The sequence below is a fragment of the Stenella coeruleoalba genome, assembly GCF_951394435.1.
Source record: "Stenella coeruleoalba genome assembly, chromosome: 20".
Taxonomy (NCBI): Eukaryota; Metazoa; Chordata; class Mammalia; order Artiodactyla; family Delphinidae; genus Stenella; species Stenella coeruleoalba.
In genome coordinates, this window is record NC_137166.1 from 5,796,235 (window position 1) to 5,811,654 (window position 15,420).

The 15,420-nt window shown below is 43.5% G+C and overlaps 1 protein-coding gene across 3 annotated transcripts in view; it reads right to left on the reverse strand.

The window, feature by feature from the left end:
- CDH13 (cadherin 13) overlaps positions 1-15,420 on the reverse strand; it is a 1,005,991-nt gene that overhangs the window by 687,034 nt on the left and 303,537 nt on the right. Inside the window, exon 1 of one of the 3 annotated variants that reach the window (XM_079906235.1) lies at positions 7,750-8,463. The exons of the other annotated variants lie outside the window; for them this stretch is intronic. The gene's annotated coding sequence lies outside the window, so the exon portion shown is untranslated. Of the gene's footprint in view, positions 1-7,749; positions 8,464-15,420 lie in introns of those variants that run through there. 3 annotated transcript variants of the gene reach the window in all.

The window sequence follows — 15,420 nt, forward strand, 5'->3', positions numbered from 1 at the left end:
GCTCTAAATAATTCAATCCAGAAGAACAAGGAGGGCACTGAGACAGGGCATAGAAAGAGTATGCCAAATATTTCCAAATATTTCAAAAGCGGCAGTGGATTCTGCAATTCTATAATGAGACTGACATTGTTCTGGGTCAAGACTCCAGAGCTGATCATTAAAGCAATGGTTCTGAACACTCAAAAATAAAGTAAAGGAGTGATCTTTAGAAGCCTACAAGGGTTCATTAAAACTGAGTTGTGCCTGAGTGACCTGATTTCCTTTATGGACATTAAATGGCAAAAGACAGACTTGTGGTAGATCTTTTATATAAATTTCAGCAAAAAAAATTTGTTAAGCTCTTTCTCAGCGGTTTTAGGGACAGGGTAGATGTCTGCCTTAGTAACCACTTCAGTGGACACACCCAAAGGGCACTAATTCATGGAAGGTGCCAATCCTGATGGATATTTCTGAAACAATGCCACCACCCATAATAATAAAAATGGCAGCCAAGAGTTGGATGCTTTCCATGTGATAGGTACTATCCTTGGCAATTCACACAGAGTTAGTCATTTTCTTCCCGCATCAACTCCATGGGGAAGGAGCTATTTTATCCCACTTTGCATGTGAGGGGTGCGAGGTAACAGTAGAAATATCTTCCCCAGGCACCATGGCTCCAGAGACTGAGCTAACCCAGCGTGTAACTCTGCTAATGAGCTTTTACGTTAGTAGCTGTGTAACAGAATTGTAGAAATGGAACTCAGAAATCCAAGAGCCTCTGCAGAAATGCAATAAACATTTCCCCTGTCTTATTCTTCAAACACTCCCTGTTTCTCATCCAAACACAGATCTCACACTCGGAATTTTTTTGCCCAATCCATTTCTCGAGAGCAGCTCTCTGTGATGTAGCCTGTTCAGGGACTGTCTTCCTCCCTTCTATTGGTCTATTTCCCACATTCTTTTAACCTGTACTTAATCGGTGCCCTCTGCATTTTGGCTTTGGGATTCAACTTCACCCCATGCTGCCCCTCACCTAGAAAGACCTTCTTCTGTTCGAAGTCCATCTATGCAAGGTGCTGTAAGATACAAATCAGCTTACAGCCAGGTCCAACAGTATGGGACTTCTGGACTAGAGGGTTAACGCTTTCTACACCTACAGAGGCTTCACTCTCAAGTAATCCTCCACGGAGCAGAGCAAGCACCGCAAACAAAGTTAATGGTCATATGAAATCAATTGCCAGAAGACGGGGATTCAGCAGATACTCCCTGTTCAATACGATCTGCAAGAGCTGGCTCCTAAGGGCACAGATGGTTAGGCGGAAATAATCCAACCGACTTAAATGTTCATGCTTCTTAGATTTCACTCTCATCTAAACAGGGCAATCTATTTTGCACTACATTATGACTAAGAAGAAACCATCTGAGTTCAGGGTTGAATTGGGGCAGGTGAGTTTATGTCCCAACTATATTCAGCTGTCCAGGCATTTGACGCACGCTGGCTGAATACCTGTCAGGAACAATGAGGTCAAGCGGATGATGTCCAGGGTCTGGAGTCAGGGGGCTGGGGCTTAAGTTCCAACTCTTCCATGCATGTAGTGAATGGCCTTAATCCCTCTGCCCTGCACTCCTTAATTTTTAAATACAGGTGATGATACACACCCCACAGGGCTGTTATGAAGATTATGTCTGTCCTCTCCAGAAGCTGACCACGAAATAAGTGCAAGCGGTTTATTTGGGAGGTAAAGGGAGCACCTATAGGAACAGGAAATAAGATAAGGTAGGCAATGTAGCCACAAAAGGTTTGTTATCAATCAACCATCAGTGTGGGAAGCAAGAGGCAAATCTTGGTGGGGAATTCCGGAAGCCTCACGGTTATCTCACCTGAGGGGTGAGGGAGCTGGGGTACTTACACACTTGCCCCTCTGGTCTTTGGTTGAGAGCTGCTCCCACGGCATGCGTGTCCCCCAGCAAGTCAATTAGGCCTGAAGCTCTGAAGGACAAGAAGCAGGGATATGGGTGGGGCGCCGGCAGTGCCTGCGGCAGACTGTGCAGCTCCTCTGTGTGACAGCCCCAAGTTACTCAGGCATGTAGTCTTCATTTACAGAGTGTTATGAGCAGAGCGAACCCTGTGATAGACCCTGGGCACAGGAAGTGAGTGACCTGCTCTTATGATAATTTCACTCAAGGTTAAAGACAGTCATGAAAATAGTCATAGTTAACAGTGAAGAGTGCTGGGATAGGGAACGAACGAGGGAGCTACGGAAAATACAGCACTGGAACTTCATCTATTATATGGATCAGGGAGCTCTTCCCTCTCCCCAGACAGGTAAGGTTTGAGTCTGTAAGGATATGCAGGCATTAACCAGTGGAAATTGCGATCTCTAAGGGAAGGTGAGTTGATTCAAACATTGAGAAGATCCTGAGGTGGGAGAGACCAAGAGCCAACAAACTAATGGCCCTAGGGCAAAATCCAGCCCAACTCCTACTTCTGCAAATAGGATTTCACTACCACACAGCCACAGCGTGCAGTGGGGGCTTTCTCCACACAGCGGCACAGCTGAGCAGCTGCAAGAGAAATTCTATCACCCACGACGCCTACCTGGCCCTCTGCCGAAAAAGGTTTGCTGTCCTCTGGTTTATATAATGACCTGGAAGTAGATTCTAATGCAGTTTAAACCATTAAAAATGTTTATTATTGGGCTTCCCTGGTGGCGCACTGGTTGAGAGTCCACCTGCCGATGCAGGGGATACGGGTCCGGGAAGATCCCACATGCCGCGGAGCGGCTGGGCCCGTGAGCCATGGCTGCTGAGCCTGCGCATCCGGACCCTGTGCTCCGCAACGGGAGAGGCCACAACAGTGAGAGGCCCGCGTACAGCAAAAAAAAAAAAAAAAATGTTTATTATTGCTCGACACAGGTAATGTATAAGAATCCACTCATGAAAAACTCATAGCCTATGGAGAGGAACAAAATGGCAAAATAAATAACTACAATGCCACGTGATTGATTCTGTAAGAAAAGGCTATACCAAAGGTTTACTGAGCTGCCAAATAAAGAATAATCAGTTCTGCCTAGGAAATGGAGATGGCTTCGCAGAGGAAGATATGGGTCTTGAAGTTTGAGTCCATTTCTGGGTTAATGTAGAGAGTTCAAATTAATCCAGGCAGAGGGTAGAATGTGTTCAAGAGGATAGAGAAATGAGAAAGCAAAAATGTTCAGGAAAGACTACAGGTTACCTCCCTCGTGCCTCCAAGCAGCTGGCAGGGCCATGAGTATGGCCTCCTGGGAGAATTGCCACTTAACACCCTTCACCTCTACAACCAGCTTTTAAAAAAAATTTTATTTCAATAATTAGTCAGCAAGAACAGACAGAAACTGGATCACTGGGTCTGAGGACTTCTTGGAAAATAAATTCTCTACATAAAGGATTCAAGACAGGCAACTGTAAGGTGGCAGATTTTAAGTGAAGCAGTAAGAGTTGAAATGTTAGGATCCTTGGGTATAAAAATGGCATATTTGACCTCCCACTGGCCAAACTGTAGACAACTGCAGCATGAGAAGAAATGATGATAATAACAGATTGTAATCCTATAAAGTAAGAATCCATAAACCCATGCTGATACAACTTTTAAAAATGAAAGTAAGTTAACAAATGGGGAAGAAGGGAAAATTCTTCCTTTAAATAAAATGCCAACTAACAAATGCAGAAGGACTCATGCAAGTAGAAAATCACCATTTGGCAACCATGACCTTAATAACATTTTGGGGCAAGGATCATCAATGAAGGCTAGAACTAGTGGATGAAAGTATGGAAAGAAACAAGATACCTGTGAGACTGGAAATACCTCCTTACAAGATTAAGTAAAAAGGAAAAATATAAAGTTTATATAGGAGAAACTTGGCAGATACCACCCTAATTAAGGGACAATGTTAACTCACAGTAATGACGCAAGTAGATACTAAGTGCCTCCCTTTGTGATGTACTAGGATTCTGTGATGCTTTTGTGGTGTTTTTGCCATAAATGCATAACCTGCATCTAATCATAGGAACCCAAATTGTGGAACAGTCTACAAAATAAGTGGCCTACAATTTTAGAATATGTAAAGATCACAAAAGACAGAACAAGGCTGAGGAGGTTTTCCAGATTAAAGGAGGCTAAAGAGATGAGGTCTAAACACAGTTTAAGACCCCGAGTTGGATCCTGGATCAGAATATTTTTTTCTTTATGCTATAAAGAACACCAGTACCATAACTGGCTAAATTTGAATCAGGTTTGTAGATTAGATAATATTCTTTCAATAGTGTTAATTTCCTAATTTGATAATTACTCCATGATTCTATAAAAGAAAAGAAAAAGATCTTTGTTTTTAGGAAATACCACTCTGCAGATTAAAGGTAGAGGGGCACCAGGTCTGCAATTTAGTCTCAAGTGGTTGGGGGAAGGAAGGAATAACTAAGTAGGTGTGATAAAATGTTAACATTTGGGACATTTGGGTTAAGGGTCTAATGGAATTATCTGTATTCTTTTTGCAGCTTTCCTGTTGGTCTGAATTCATTTCAAAATAAAAAGTTAAAAATAAAACTTCATATGTTTTGGAAGGCAGACTTCCAAGACAAAGGCTCTGAGTCAGACCAATCTGGATTGGAATGTTTGAGCTCATTTTGATTAGCTGTGTGACCTTGAGCAAGTTGTTTAGACTATCTAAGCCTCAATTTTCTCAGGAATAGAACAGAAAGACTAGTACCTACTTCTCAGGTTGATGTAAGGATGATTCAGTCACTGTGTGTAAAGCACTTTACACAGTGCTGGACAGCTCCTGAGCCTGACTCACAAGGTACCTCAGGGGGTGGCCAAGTAGCTCTGTCAACTTGTTGCCTGATTGGTTGACAGCGCTTCTATGTGCCCTGCAAATTTCAGGCTTTACCTATGCACTTGGTTCCATTAGGGTGCCATGCTATAGGTTCCAACTTTCTCTTTAAAATACTACTACTTAGAAAAATCAATGAATACAGTCAAAGTTTAACACTCTTATCTTTTCCAAAGTGGCTCTGGCTCTCTTCCAGCTGAGAAGACCATTTTGCTAACCCAGTTCCTAGAACTTTGAGAGAGAATACAGGGAAGGAAGAAAGTGAAAAGTAAAAACAGAAGGGGTGATTTGGCTGGGAGTAGAAGTAGGCTGGGGGAGACTGCAGAGGAGAAGATGTGAGGAAGTCTTGCTCTGGGTTAGAGGTGGATCAGTTTTAACATTCTTGAAGAGAAGAGAGATACATCGTACCTACTTTTTTTTTTTTTTTTTTTTTTGCAGTACGCGGGCCTCTCACTGTTGTGGCCTCTCCTGCTGCGGAGCACAGGCTCCGGACACGCAGGCTCAGCGGCCATGGCTCACATGCCCAGCTGCTCCACGGCATGTGGGATCCTCCTGGACCGGGGCACGAACCCGCGTCCCCTGCATCGGCAGGCGGACTCTCAACCACTGCGCCACCAGGGAAGCCCGCTTACCTACTTTTAATTATTGGACTCTGTTCTTTGACAACACGTGGTGTAACTGAAGTTACCTCACCTGCGGGGTCCATTTTCCTTTCTTAGCTCCTGGCAAGGTGATATTCTTGGAAGGTGACCAAGAAGGACTTTCCTTCTCTGCTCCCACCCACAAAAAATCCTCTCCTTTAATGCACTGAAAGTTGGTGCCACCACATCCAGACCAGGACAGTAACAAAGAACAACCTAGTACAGGCAACTTGGCAGGACTGGGTTAGGTAAATTTGGGGAGGGAAATGGTATTTTAACTACTGCATAAACTGTAGGTTGTTATGTTTTACTTCTTTGTTTGGCTTTCAGATTAGCCTGGCAGCCCCTGACCTCCATCAACCACTGGAAGCTTTACAGACGTTTCCTTTCTGGGAAGAAGTGCTGTGAGTCGATATCCATCCCCTACTCCAAGCAAGGAGAGTGATGCTGACAGAAGTCCCTCACTCAAATTCACATGGAGAAAGGAAAAAAGCCATAGCCCTTAGTAATACAGAACACCCATGGGACACTTACCCAGCGTGGGCAACTACCTTCTCTCCCTGGCTCTTTACTTTTCCCCAAAGGCTGAGGGGATAAGTTTCTACCTGCCTTATGAGACGGCTACCTGCTGTCACAGAGCCCCACCCTTATCACAAGAGGGCACCGCTGGTGTTTTAAGACTGCTGTATACTTGATGTTTTTCCGGCTTAGTAAGCCCGTCGGGATCTTTCAAGATAAAGCCGTTTCATAAATCTAGCTGTATTACAGAATTAAACCCTTTATAGGGGACTTCAAGAAAATTACATTAGTCTATGCATCTTTTTTCCTGGTGCGCTACCATCTAGATTGTTTTATAAGTACAGAGCGGGCCCACTATGGATTTATTAGATCTCAGCCATTTCCATTCCTTTTTCTCTCTGGTATGTGTTTCCTTTCCAGTGTTTTGAGTATTACATTGTACAAAGTGAGAGACAGAGTACACAGAGTGACTCAGGAGGTCTCAAAAGCCCACAGCTCCACCGGGCGCTGGTTGCTCCCTGTGTGAGCTCCCACAAAGGAGGTCACATTGCTGTGTCCAACTGTGAGAACAAGCAGGCTGCCTCTGTTCCTCCACGTGGCTTTCCTGTGGGCTCGCTATCACTCCCGTAGGAGAAGGACTGCAAGGGCTTCCAAAGCAAGGCAAGGAAAGGCTGCTCCCGTGCGCTCCTCTCCTCAAGGGAAAATGGGTACTTCAGGCATTTCGCCAATATGTAGAGTATTTGGCTAGTTTATAGGCCACTTACCATGCCCCAGGGATTGTTCTAGGTGTCGAGGGCCTGGTGGGCAAATCCCAATCAGTTATAGGCTCTATCCCCGTGGAGCTTACATTCCAGTGAGGAAGCTGGGGTTTAAATCAATTCTCACCGAATTTATTATGTAATTATAGCTGTAATTAGAAACATAAGGGAAGACAGACTCCGAGGGAACATAAGAAGGAACAGGGTCACCTAACGTGTAGTCAGAGGTGAGTTCTGAGACTGTGAAGGGGTGAAGGAGTTCTGAGACAGGAGGGGCAGGAGTTGTGTAGAGAGGCTGCGACAGAAGTTCCCTGAAGAGTGGACACAGGAGTCAAGAGGAGAAGTGTGGGAAAGAACTTCAAGATGGCGGAAGAGTAAGACACGGAGATCACCTTCCTCCCCACAGATACACCAGAAATACATCTACATGTGGAACAGCTCCTACAGAACACCTACTGAACACTGGCAGAAGACCTCAGACCTCCCAAAAGGCAAGAAAATGCCTACGTACCTGGGTAGGGCAAAAGAAAAAAGGAAAAAACAGAGACAAAAGAATAGGGACGGGACCTGCACCAGTGGGAGGGAGCTGTGAAGGAGGAAAGGTTTCCACACACTAGGAAGCCCCTTCGCGGGCAGAGACTGTGGGTGGCGGAGCTTTGGAGCGGAGGGGGGGAGCTTCGGAGCGGAGGGGGGGAGCTTCGGAGCTACGGAGGACACGGAGGACAGCACAGCCACAGGGGTGCGGAGGGCAAAGCGCAGAGATTCCCGCACAGAGGATCGGTGCCGACCGGCACTCACCAGCCTGAGAGGCTTGTGCTCACCCGCCGGGGCGGGCGGGGCTGGGAGCTGAGGCTCGGGCTTTGGTCGGAGCGGGAGAGGACTGGGGTTGGCGGCAGCCTGCAGGAGGTTAGAGCACCATGGCTGGCCAGGAGGGAGTCGGGGAAAACTCTGGAGCTGCTGAAGAGACAAGAGACTTTTTCTTACCTCTTTGTTTCGTGGTGCACGAAGAGAGGAGATTAACAGCGCCGCTTAAAGGAGCTCCAGAAACGGGCGCGAGCCGCGGCTATCAGCGCGGACCCCGGAGACGGGCATGAGACGCTAAGGCTGCTGCTGCCGCCACCAAGAAGCCTGTGTGCGAGCACAGGTCACTATCCACACCCCGCTTCCGGGAGCCTGTGCAGCCCGCCACTGCCGGAGTCCCGTGATCCAGGGACAACTTCCCCGGGAGAACACGGTGCGCCTCAGGCAGCTGCAACGTCACGCCAGCCTCTGCCACCGCAGGCCCGCCCCACACGCCGTGCCCCTCCCTCCCCCGGCCTGGGTGAGCCAGAGCCCCCGAATCAGTGGCTCCTTTAACCCTTCGTCTGAACGAAGAACAGACGCCCTCCGGTGACCTACACGCAGAGGCGGGGCCAAATCCAAAGCTGAGCCCCAGGAGCTATGAGAACAAAGAAGAGAAAGGGAAATCTCTCCCAGCAGCCTCAGGAGCAGCGGATTAAATCTCCACAATCAACCTGATGTGCCTGCATCTGTGGAATACCTGAATGGACAACGAATCATCCCAAAATTGAGGCAATAGACTTTGGGAGCAATGATATATATATTTTTTTCCTTTTTCTCTTTTTATGAATGTGGTCTTGGTACTCCAGCCGGGTGTCAGGCCTGTGCCTCTGAGGGGCAAGAGCAGAGTTCAGGACATTGGTCCACCAGAGACCTCCTGGCCCCATGTAATATCAAATGGCAAAAGCTCTCCCAGACATCTCCATCTCAATGCTAAGACCCAGCTTCACTCAACGACCAGCAAGCTACAGTACAGGACATCCTATGTCAAACAACTAGCAAGACAGGAACACAACACCACCCATTAGCAGAGAGGCTGCCTCAAATCATAATAAGGTCACAGACACCCCAAAACACACCACTGGATGTGGTCCTGCCCAGAAATACAAGATCCAGCCTCATTTACCAGAACACAGGCACCAGTCCCCTCCACCAGGAAGCCTACACAACCCACTGCACCAACCTCAGCCACTGGGGACACACACCAAAAACAACAGGAACTACCAACCTGCAGCCTGCAAAAAGGAGACCCCCAACACACTAAGTTAACCAAAATGAGAAGACAGAGAAACTCACAGCAGATGAAGCAGCAAGGTAAAAACCCACCAGACCAAACAAATGAAGAGGAAATAGGCAGTCTACCTGAAAAAGAATTTTAGAGTAATGATAGTAGAGATAATACAAAATCTTGGAAATAGAATGGAGAAAAAACAAGAAACGTTTAACAAGGACCTAGAAGAACTAAAGAGCAAACAAACAACAATGAACAACACAATAAATGAAATTAAAAATTCTCTAGAAGGAATCAATAGCAGAATAATGGAGGCAGAAGAACGGATAAGTGACCTGGAAGATAAAACAGTGGAAATAACTACTGCAGAGCAGAATAAAGAAAAAAGAATGAAACAAATAGAGAACAGTCTCAGAGACCTCTGGGACAACATTAAACACACCAACATTTCAATTATAGGGGTCCCAGAAAAAGAAGAGAAACAGAAAGGAACTGAGAAAATACTTGAAGAGATTATAGTTGAAAACTTCCCTAATATGGAAAAGGAAATAGTTAATCAAGTCCAGGAAGCGCAGAGAGTCCCATATAAGATAAACCTAAGGAGAAACACCAAGACACATATTACTCAAACTATCAAAAATTAAATACAAAGAAAAAATATTAAAAGCAGCAAGGGAAAAATACCATACAAGGGAACCCCCATAAGGTTAATAGCTGATCTTTCAGCAGAAACTCTGCAAGCCAGAAAGGAGTGGCAGGACATATTTAAGGTGATAAAAGGGAAAAACCTACAACCAAGATTACTCTACCCAGCAAGGATCTCATTCAGATTGACAGAGAAATTAAAACCTTTACAGACAGGCAAAACCTAAGAGAAGTCAGCACCACCAAACCAGCTTTACAACAAATGCTAAAGGAACTTCTCTAGGCAGGAAACACAAGAGAAGGAAAAGGCCTACAATAACAAACCCAAAACAAATAAAAAATGGTAATAGCAACATACATATTGATAATTACCTTAAATGTAAATGGAGTTAATGCTCCAACCAAAAGACATAGACTGACTGAATGGATACAAAAACAAGACCCGTGTATATGCTGTCTACAACAGGCCCACTTCAGACCTAGGGACACATACAGATGGAAAGTGAGGGGATGGAAAAAGATACTCCATGCAAATGGAAATCAAAAGAAAGCTGAAGTAGCAATTCTCATATCAGACAAAATAGACTTTAAAATAAAGACTATTACAAGAGACAAAGAAGGACACTACATAATGATCATGGGATCAATCCAAGAAGAAGATATAACAATTGGAAATATTTATGCATCCAACATAGAATCACCTCAATACATAAGGCAAATGCTAACAGCCATAAAAGGAGAAATCGACAGTAACACAATCATAGTGCGGAACTTTAACATCCCACTATCACCAATGGACAGAATATCCAAAATGAAAATAAATAAGGAAACACAAGCTTTAAATGATGCATTAAACGAGATGGACTTAATTGATATTTATAGGACATTCCATCCAAAACCAACAAAATACACTTTCTCCTCAAGTGCTCATGGAACATTCTCCAGGATAGATCATATCTTGGATCACAAATCAAGCCTTGGTAAATTTAAGAAAACTGAAATCGTACCAACTATCTTTTCCAACCGCAACGCTATGAGACTAGATATCAATTACAGGAAAAAAATCTGTAAAAAATACAAACACATGGAGGCTAAATAATACACTACTTAATAACCAAGAGATCACTGAAGAAATCAAAGAGGAAATCAAAAAATACTAGAAACAAATGACAATGAAAACACGATGACCCAAAACCTATGGGATGCAGCAAAAGCAGTTCTAAGAGGGAAGTTTATAGCAATACAATCCTACCTCAAGAAATAACAAACATCTCAAATAAACAACCTACCCTTACACCTAAAGCAATTAGAGAAAGAACCAAAAAACCCCAAAGTTAGCAGAAGGAAAGAAATTGTAAATATCAGATCAGAAATAAAGGAGAAAGAAATGAAGTAAACAATAGCAAAGATCAATAAAACTAAAAGCTGGTTCTTTGAGAAAATAAACAAAATTGATAAACCATTACCCAGACTCATCTAGAGAAAAGGGAGCTGACTCAAGTCAATAGAATTAGAAATGAAAAAGGAGAAGTAACAACTGACACTGCAGAAATACAAAGGATCATGAGAGATTGCTACAAGAAACTGCATGCCAATAAAATGGACAAACCTGGAAGAAATGGACAAATTCTTAGAAAAGCACAACCTTCCAAGACTGAACCAAGAAGAAATAGAAAATATAAACAGACCAATCACAAGCACTGAAATTGAGACTGTGATTAAAAATCTTCCAACAAACAAAAGCCCAGGACCTGATGCCTTCACAGGTGAATTCTATCATTTACAGAAGAGCTAACACCTATCCTTCTCAAACTCTTCCAAAATATAGTAGAGGGAGGAACACTCCCAAACTCATACTACAAGGCCACCAACACCCTGATAGCAAAACCATGCAAACATGACACAAAAAAAGAAAACTACAGGCCAATATCACTGATGAACATAGATGCAAAAATCCTCAACAAAATACTAGCAAACAGAATCCAACAGCACATTAAAAGGATCACACACCATGATCAAGTGGGGTTTATTGCAGGAATGCAAGGATTCTTCAATATACGCAAATCAATCAACGTGATACACCATATTAACAAACTGAGGGAGAAAAACCATATGATCATCTCAAAAGATGCAGAAAAAGCTTTTGACAAAATTCAACACCCATTTATGATAAAAACCCTCCAGAAAGTAGGCATAGAGGGACCTTACTTCACATAATAAAGGCCATATATGACAAACCCACAGCCAACATCGTTCTCAATGGTGAAAAACTGAAACCATTTCCACTAAGATCAGGAACAAGACAAGGTTGCCCACTCTCCCCACTCTTATTCAACATAGTTTTGGAAGTTTTAGCCACAGCAATCAGAGAAGAACAAGAAATAAAAGGAATCCAAATCAGAAAAGAAGAAGTAAAGCTGTCACTGTTTGCACGTGACGTGATACTATACATAGAGAATCCGAAAGACTCTACCAGAAAACTACTAGAGCTAATCAATGAATTTGGTGAAGTTGCAGGATACAAAATTAATGCACAGAAATCTCTTGCATTCCTATACACTAATGATGAAAACTCTGAAAGAGAAATTAAGGAAACATTCCCATTTACCATTGCAACAAAAAGAATAAAATACCTAGGAATAAACCTAACTAAGGAGACCAAAGACCTGTATGCAGAAAACTATAAGACACTGATGAAAGAAATTAAAGATGGTACAAACAGATGGAGAGATATACCATGTTCTTGGATTGGAAGAATCAACATTGTGAAAATGACTATACTACCCAAAGCTATCTACAGACTCAATGCAATCCCTATCAAACTACCACTGGCATTTTTCACAGAACTAGAACAAAAAATTTCACAATTTGTATGGAAACACAAAAGACCCCAAATAGCCAAAGCAATCTTGAGAAGGAAAAACAGGGCTGGAGGAATCAGGCTCCCTGACTTCAGGCTATACTACAAAGCTACAGTAATCAAGACGGTACGGGGCTTCCCTGGTGGCGCAGTGGTTGAGAGTCCGCCTGCCAATGCAGGGGACATGGGTCCATGCCCCGGTCCGGGAAGGTCCCACATGCCACGGAGCGGCTGGGCCCATGAGCCATAGCCGCTGAGCCTGCACGTCCAGAGACTGTGCTCCGCAATGGGAGAGGCCACAACAGTGAGAGGCCCACGTACCGCAAAAAAAAAAAAAAGACAGTATGGTACTGGCACAAAAACAGAAATATAGATCAACAGAACAGGATAGAAAGCCCAGAGATAAACCCAACTACATATGGTCACCTTATTTTTGATGAAGGAGGCAAGAATATACAATGGAGGAAAGACAGCCCTTCAGTAAGTGGTGTTGGGAAAACTGGACAGGTACATGTAAAAGAATGTAATTAGAACACTCGCTAACACCATACACAAAAATAAACTCAAAATGGATTAAAGACCTAAATGTAAGGCCAGACACTATAAAACTCTTAGAGGAAAACATAGGCAGAACACTCTATGACATAAATCACAGCAAGATCCTTTTTGACCTACCTCTTAGAGAAATGGAAATAAAAACAAAAATAAACAAATGGGACCTAATGAAACTTAAAAGCTCTTGCACAGCAAAGGAAACCATAAACAAGACAAAAAGACAACCCTCAGAATGGGAGAAAATATTTGCAAATGAAGCAACTGACAAAGGATTAATCTCCAAAATTTACAAGGAGCTCATACAGCTCAATATCAAAAAAACAAACAACCCAATTCAAAAATGGGCAGAAGACCAAAATAGACATTTCTCCAAAGAAAATATACAGGTTGCCAACAAACACATGAAAGAATGCTCAACATCACTAATCATTAGAAAAAAGCAAATCGAAACTACAATGAGGTATCACCTCACACCGGTCAGAATGGCCATCATCAAAAAATCTACAAACGATAAATGCTGGAGAGGGTGTGGAGAAAAGGGAACCCTCTTGCACTGTTGGTGGGAATGTAAATTGATACCGCCACTATGGAGAACAGTAGGGAGGTTCCTTAAAAAACTAAAAATAGTACTACCATACGACCCAGCTATCCCACTACTGGGCATATACCCTGAGAAAACCATAATTCAAAAAGAGTCATGTACCACAATGTTCATTGCAGCTCTATTTACAATAGCCAGGACATGGAAGCAACCTAAGTGTCCATCAACAGATGAATAGATAAAGAAGATGTGGCACATATATACCATGGAATATTACTCAGCCATAAAAGGAAACGAAATTGAGTTATTTGTAGTGAGGTGGATGGACCTAGAGTCTGTCATACAGAGTGAAGGAAGTCAGAAAGAGAAAATCAAATACTCTATGCTAACGCATATATATAGAATCTAAAAAAAAAAAAAGAGTTTATGAAGAACCTAGGGGTAGGACAGGAATAAAGACGCAGACACAGAGAATGGACTTGAGGATACGGGGAGGGGAAAGGTTAAGCTGGGACGAAGTGAGAGAGTGGCATGGACTTATATGTCCTACCAAATGTAAAATAGATAGCTAGTGGGAAGCAGCCACATAGCACAGGGAGATTAGCTCGGTGCTTTGTGTCCACCTAGATGGGTGGGAGGGAGACGCAAGAGGGAGGAGATATGGTTATATATGTATATGCATAGCTGATTCACTTTGTTATAAAGCAGAAACTAACACACCATTGTAAAGCAATTATACTCCAATAAAGATGTTAAGAAAAAAAAAAAAAAGAAGTGTGAGGCACCCCAGGAGCTCAAAGGTGGGGTCTGCTGGGAGGGGGGCCTTGGCAGGAGCTGGATCTTTGTGGCAATGTCTCTGGAACAGTTGAACCATTTCAAGCAGAAGGGGTCGTGGGCTGGAGGGGTGGGACTGACACCACTCGTCTTTCTCCTCTCTCAGAAATTTCATAGATACCACCCGTTTTCATGTATCCCATTTCTCCTAACTTCCTTTGTTTGCAAACTAACATCCGTCTCTGTATTAGATTCCTTTTGCTGCTGTAACAAATTACCACAAACCGTGTGGCTAAGAAAACAACAGAAATGTATTCTCTCAGAGTTCTGGAGGCCAGAAGTCCAAAGTCAAGGTGTAGTCAAGGTGTTCCTTCCTGCCTCTTCCAGCTCCTGGTGGCTTCAGGTGGTCTTTGGCTTGTGGCTGCCTCTGTGCCCTCATGGTCACATCACCCCCTGCCTATGTCTCTGTTTTCCTTTGTGTCTCTTGAAAGGATACTTGTAATTGGATTTAGAGTCCACGTGGACAACCCAGGATTATCTCAAGAGCCTTAACATAATCACATCTGCAAAGACACTCGTTCCAAATAAGCTAACGTTCATTGGTTCCTGGGATTTGACAGGGTATCCTTTGGGAGAACACTTTTTGGCCTACCATAGCATCTCTATTATTTTACCATTGATGTATGCCCAAGAAAGGGGTGGTTCCAGAGGTTCTGATTTAGTTGGTCCAGGATGAGGTCCAGGTACCAGTACATTTTTTAGTCCCTCAGGCAGTTCTCATGGACAAAAGACTGAATCACCAATGCAGAGAGGGACTCGATCCCTGTTTGCTGAATTGCAGGCAGCTGATTTTAACTCTATCATTTAGGGCCTGAACTTAATACATTATACATCTAAAGAGTTTAGCTAGTGGAAAGAAACCTAAAGAAATAAAGAGACCACAACTTTCTATTCTCCATTTCCTCAGAACTGTGGGTTAGCACATTTTTGTTTTCCAAGGAGCACTCTGAGGTGGGTATGGGGGAAAGAGAATGGTGGCTTATAATAATCAGCAGGCCTGGCATTTAGGCCTGGCTGTGCTCTCCCCTCACACTGATTGTGGAAGTCACGGTTCATCTCTGGGCCTCAGTTTCCTTGTTGGGAAGGTTGAAGGTGAGCTGGCTTTTGTGGGGGAAGTGGAGGGGCAATTACCTATCACATTCCTAACCA